Source organism: Muntiacus reevesi, chromosome 13, assembly GCF_963930625.1.
Source record: "Muntiacus reevesi chromosome 13, mMunRee1.1, whole genome shotgun sequence".
Classification (NCBI taxonomy): Eukaryota; Metazoa; Chordata; class Mammalia; order Artiodactyla; family Cervidae; genus Muntiacus; species Muntiacus reevesi.
This window is the reverse complement of record NC_089261.1, coordinates 50,078,678-50,085,601: the sequence shown is the minus strand read 5'-3', so window position 1 is coordinate 50,085,601 and position 6,924 is coordinate 50,078,678.

Here is a 6,924-nt window from a genome sequence, read left to right as displayed (position 1 = left end):
TAAATTTATTAAGTTTAATATTGCTTCTAAAACAACTCACTAAGAGTTGTGAGTAACAACTCTAAAGAGTGTTACATATAACAAATATTTTTTTATCACTATAGTAAATTTTTGTTATAATCCCCTTTTCACAGATTTTATTCTTAAGAAGAAAATCAAGAGCATGCTCTATATAGAAAAATGGAGGTGAAAGACATAAACAAGGAAAAATAGAAGATCAAAAAAGGATCATGGCTTTGGGATAATATGTAGCTCATAGTAGGAGCTCAATAAATATTTGTTAATTTGAATTTTGTTATATTTGGGAGAGGATTTCTGATTTTTTAAATATATGTGCTGTACTGTGCTTAGTTGTTCAGTCGTGTCTGACTCTTTGCAACCCCATGGACTGTAGCCCGCCAGGCTCCTCTGTCCATGGGTTCTTCAGGCAAGAATACTGGAGTGGGTTGCCGTGCCCTTCTCCAGGGAATCTTCCCAACACAGAGATCAAACCCAGGTCGATTCTTTACTGTGTGAACCACCAGAGAAACCCATATATGAGATTGAGTTATTCACACAGAAAATGTCAGCACCAAAATAATAAGAAGTTCAAGATTTTCTCACATAGTTAAAAATAAATGATTGGTAAAAATGAAATAATTAAACAAATAAAATATATGTATTAACAATTTTAGATAGTATTATAAACAGAATGCCAGGTTGACAAATGGAAGAGAAGCAATACTAAAGAAATAAGATTTTTGTAACAGTTTAAGAAAATTTCTTTTTTAATATAAGCATTCATGATATATTAGGTAATTAAATTGATAATGGTAATGATGATAACTAGCATTAAAGTACAGGCATACCTCTGAGATATTTTGAATTTGGTTTCAGACCACTGCAAATCACAATAAAGTGAATCACATGAATTTGTTGGTTTCCTAGCGCATACAAGGTATGTTTATATCATTCTGTAGTTTATTAAGTGTTCAAGAACATTGTGTCTTTAAAATGTACATACCTAACCAAAAACACTTTATTGCTAAAAAAACACTAACTAATCCTCTGACAAAGAGAGTTTCCACAACCTTCAGTTTGTAATACACAGTATCTGTGAAGCACAATAAGGTGAAGAGCAATGAAATAAGTTATGCCTGTAACAATAATGATTAACTTTTAAAGTGCTCTATGTCTATAAATTCACTTAATGTTCATAACTTATTAACCCTATAAAAGCTTATTAAAAGAGTACTGTTATCAGCACTTTGCAGAAGCAGAAATTGAAGTGCATGATGAAAGTTAGAGCCTGAATTCAAACCCAGAGAGCTTTTCCTTGAACCCTTTCCTCTAATCACCTCGAACAAATTCTAGTGATGAAAAGAGACTCACATCTTAATAAGTAACTTCAAGAATAACAGCAGCAACAACAGCTATACTTATTCATGCAGAAATATAAAAAAAGTAAACAATACAAAGGAAAAAAAGAAAAACTCAACAACTTGGTGCCTAATAAGATAGACATGAGAGTTTTCAGACAAAAATAAGTGTCAAAGACCATGAATCCATTTCCATATAGTTTTGAGTAAAACAAATTGTGATTCAAATTTTAAAACTAGCCATCACTTCAGTTCATTTCAGTTCAGTCGCTCAGTCATTTCCGACTCTTTGCGACCCCATGAATGGCAGCACACCAGGCCTCTCTGTCCAACACCACTCCCGGAGTTTACTCAAACTCATGTCCATCGAGTTCGTGATGTCATCCAGCCATCTCATCCTCTGTCGTCCCCTTCTCCTCCTGCCCCCAACCCCTCCCAGCATCAGGTTCTTTTCCAATGAGTCAGCTCTTCACATGAGGTGGCCAAAGTACTGGAGTTTCAGCTTCATCATCAGTCCTTCCAATGAACACCCAGGACTGATATCCTTTAGGATGGACTGATTGGATCTCCTTGCAGTCCAAGGGACTCTCAAGAGTCTTCTCCAACACCACAGTTCGAAAGCATCAATTTTTCGGCACTCAGCCTTCTTCACAGTTCAACTCTCACATCCATACATGACCACTGGAAAAACCATAGCCTTGACCAGATGGACCTTTGTTGGCAAAGTAATATCTCTGCTTTTTAATATGCTATCTAGGTTGGTCATAACTTTCCTTCCAAGGAGTAAGCATCTTTTAATTTCATGACAATCTCAAAAAATTTACTTCTTGGAATAAAGAGTAATTCAAAGGCATATTTGGAGTTAACAGTGAGGTATATCAAGATAAGTTATTTAGAAATATGGAATCTTGGTTAAAAAATAAAAATAATTAGTTAATGAAATATAAAAACTATTAATAGATTCATAAATTACAACATATATGTCAATATATCATTAGATGCAGATGTTACATTATTAATTTAATCATTTATTCTGTAATATTTTCTGAGTGATAACTAGGTGCTTGGTGCTAGAGATTTAACAATGAATAAAACTGATAGGTGAAAACATGAAAGTGTTATTTGCTCAGTGGTGTCCAACTTTCTGGGACCACTCGCACTGTAGCTTGCCAGATTCCTCTGTCCATGGAATTCTCCAGGCAAGAATACTGTAGTGGGTAGCTATTCCCTTCTCCAGGGGCTCTTCCTGACCAAGGGATCAAACTTGGGTCCCCTCTATTGCAGGCAGATTCTTTACCACTAGTGCCACCATTAAGCCAAAACAGATACATCCTTCTCTTATGTAATTTACTTTTAGCAAAGAGGGTGTGGTCACACACACACACACACACACACACAGACACACACACACACACACACAAATCAGGTTGTAATGAATGCTGTGAAGTAAAATAAAGCAGAGAAAGGCAATAAGGAAAGGCCTTTGTGTTAAGGAGACACTTGAATGAGATAAAGTAAGGGAGTGAGCCTTGTAGGTGTCTGGAGAATGATCATCCCAGGAGGAAGGGATAGAAAGTACAAAGAACCTGGGGTTGAAGAGTACCTGGGAGGTTTCAGGGTTAAGAGTGAAGTGAGTGAAGGAAGTGAGTTTTTAAGATTAGAGAAATAACCAGATTTTTAGGCCAGGAGTTGGCAAATGGTAAACCTATAGATCAAATTCTACCTATTGCCATTTTTTTTAAACAAAGTTTTTTGAACACAGACACATTCATTCTTTTATTCACATTGTCTATGGTTGTTTGCACCCTGCAATAGCAGAGTTTAGTTGCATATTATGCTTATTTCTCACAAAATTTAAACATTTACTTACTGATCTTTACAGAAAATTTTGCTGGAATCTGATTTATGCCACTGTTAAGTTCTGGACTTTAATATGAATGAATAGAGAAGCCATGGACAGTTTCTGAAGAGAAAAGTAATATTATCTGACTTGGTAATATAAAAGAAACATTATTGATGATATTTAGCAAATTGACTTTATTAAGACAAGAGGCAGAGAAAGGGAATATTTGGTAGATTTCATAATCTGCACAAAGTTATTTATGACTAGGTTGTACACCTTAGATTTATATAATATTGTAAAGCAACTATAGCTCGATTTTACAAGAGAGAAGACTAACTGGGATGAAGTTAAACAGAAATTGGGATCAGTATACAGTATTTGGGGGAAAATATAAATGTGCTTCAGAGAAGGCAATGGCAACCCGCTCCAATACTCTTGCCTGGAAAATCCCATGGACAGAGGAGCCTGGTAGGCTGCAGTCCATGGGGTCGTCAAGAGTCAGACACGACTGAGCGACTTCACTTTCACTTTTCACTTTCATGCATTGGAGAAGGAAATGGCAACCCACTTGTTCTTGTCTGGAGAATCCCAGGAACGGCAGAGCCTGGTAGGCTGCCGTCTATGGGGTTGCACAGAGTCAGACACGACTGAAGCAACTTAGCAGCAGCAGCCGCGTAAATGTGCTTGCCTAAGATATTTACTAGATGATTTTTGAGCAGCCCGCCGTGTGTGCCAAGCACTATCCTAAGCCTTGGGAATAGTGTGACAATGGAAACACACCAACTCCCTGCCCTCCTGAAATCCTGATATGGACAGTTGACACCTAAGCAATAAGTTTTTGTTGAAGTGTTAGTGAGGGTTTCCTGAGCTCTCCCAATATAACACTCCTGCCTCAACCTTTTGTGCTTGCAAATAATATTGTTAATTCTTCTACAGAGGATTTGTCATTCTTGATTAAGATTAATCTATAGCAACATTTGTCTTTGCACATTCTAGGTCCTTCAAAATCCCTAGTCTCAGACGAAAACAAGAAGAAAACCTTAAGCATATTCTAAGTTCCTTATGGAAATGGGTTAGCCTACTGCCTGGATTTGGAATCATATTAGGAACTTAACATTTCACAACAGAATGTCAATTCAGCTGCCTGAATGTCTGAAATGTAAAGCATATGGATCGTTTTATCAACAACACAAAATATTGGCATTCAGACACTCATTAAAAATGTCAATCATAAATTAACCGTTATGCCAAAAACTTGCTTGAGACATCTGATATTTGAAAGATAGGATCTAAAAGATATATGAAGCATCCATTTCTCTAGTCAGGCAATCAAGAAACTAAAGCTCCAATTTTCATTTAGTTCCACATTACGTGACTTGAAGGAACATGGAATCTGCTCTTTCACTCATGCCATTATGCCAGTGCGTTCAGAAAATAAACTGTGATGGTTTAATTACTGTGTTCTTTCTTCACAAATATTTATAGACTTATTTCCAACCATTATGCCAAATATAAATATAAAGGACATATGAAATAATAAACTTGCTTTTTTCATAACAAAAAAGCATTTTAGTAAAGAGCTCTGCACTCAAACCAAACATGAGTTTAAATCACTTCCTATCTTACTCATAAGCTATATCCATTTAGGAAAATTAAATTAACCTTCAAAACATCAATGTAGGGATTAACAACGTGTGCCTGTTATAGAGTTCCCACAACAATTTAAAAATGTTATTACAAGAGCCTAGCACTGTATATGATGCCTAGTAGGTAGCTGTTATGATCATGATAGTTAAATTCTGATTATTATTAATAATGTTTTTTCAAAAAGTTTTATTTTGGGGTAATTGTAGATTAACATTTAGTTTTAAGAAACAAGTCAAAAAAATTCCATATAAACTTTACTCAGTTTCTCTCAATCTGAACATCTTATTTTAACTGTAATATACACAAGCAGGAAATAGACATTGATATATCACTGACCTTATTCAGATTTCATTTGTGTATGCTTAGTGCTATGTGTATATTTGTGTGACAACGACCATAGCCAAGATACAGGATAATTCCATCTTAAGGATTACTCTTGCTACTGTTTATAGTGAAAGCTCTGTCCCTCCCTCACCTTCTCTGTAATACCTAGTTATAACAGATAAGAACACTTATCTCTTCTCCATCTTTATAATTTGTTATTTCAAGGATATTTTTTGAATACAATGATACATAATTTGGAGTTTTCCATAACAGCATTCTTCTTTTATGATCCATCCAAAATTTCAGATATAAGGATAATCTTTACCTATTTAAGACTAAGTAGTAGTCCGAGGAATAGAGCAACTGTAGTACCATATTCTCATCCACTGAAATAATTCAGTTGTGTCCAAATTTGGATCATTAAAAATAAAGCTGCAACGAATATTTGTCTACAGATTTTGGTTAAACATAAATTTTCATTTCCAAGAGTGTAACTGCTTAATCTTATGGTAAACAAATGTTTAGTTTTTAAATTAATTGTCATTTTTTTTCCAGAATAGTTGTCCTATTTTTAATTTTCACCAATAATGTATGAGGGATTTAATTCCTGGACATCTTTGATGGCATATGATGTAATCGCTATGATTTATTTCAGCCATTCTTATTCAGTTCAGTTGCTCAGTTATGTCTGACTCTTTGCAACCCCAGAGACTGCAGCAATCAGGCCTACCTGTCCATCATCAGCTCCCAGAGCTTGCTCAAACTCATGTCCATCAAGTAGGTGATGGCAGCCAAGTATCTCATCCTCTGTCGTTCCCTTCTCCTCCTGCCTTCAATCTTTCCCATCATCACGATCTTTTCTAATAAGTCAGATCTTCACATCAGGTGACCGAAGCATTGGAGATTCAACTTTAGCATCAGTCCTTCCAATGAATATTCAGGATTGATATCCTTTAGGATAAGGGACTCTCAAGAGGTTTCTACAGCACCACAGTTTAAAAGCATCAATTCTTTGGCGCTCAGTCTTCTTTATGGTCCAACTCTCACATCCATACATGACTACTGGAAAAACCATAGCTTTGACTAGATGGATCTTTGTTGGCAAAGTAATGTCTCTGCTTGTTAATACATTGTCTATGTTGGTCATAGCTTTTCTTCTGAGGAGCAAGCGTCTTAGTTTCATGGCTGCAGTCAACATCTGCAGTGATTTTGGCACCCCCCCCCAAAATAAAGTCTGTCACTGTTTCCATTGTTTCCCCATTTATTTGCCATGAAGTGATGGGACTGAATGCCATGAGCTTCATATTTTTTTTCACATTAATTTCTTTCTTTTTTTTTTTAATTTTATTTTATTAGTTGGAGGCTAGTTACTTCACAACATGTTGTGAGCTTCATTTTTTGAATGTTGAGTTTTAAGCTAGCTTTTTCACTCTCCTCTTTCACTTTTATCGAGAGTCTCTTGAGTTCCTCTTCGCTTTCTGCCATTAGGGTGGTGTCAGCAGCACATCTGAGGTTAGTGATATTTCTCCTGGCAATCTTGATTCCAGCTTGTGTTTCATTCAGTATGGCATTTCACATGATGTACTCTGCATATGAGTTAATAAGCAGGGTGACTGTATACAGCCTTGATGTGTGTACTCCTTTCACAATTTGAAACCAGTCCATTTTTCCATGTCTAGTTCTCTGTTGCTTCTTGACCTGCATACACGTTTCTTATGAGGCAGGTAAGGTGGTCCTGTTTCCCATCTCTCT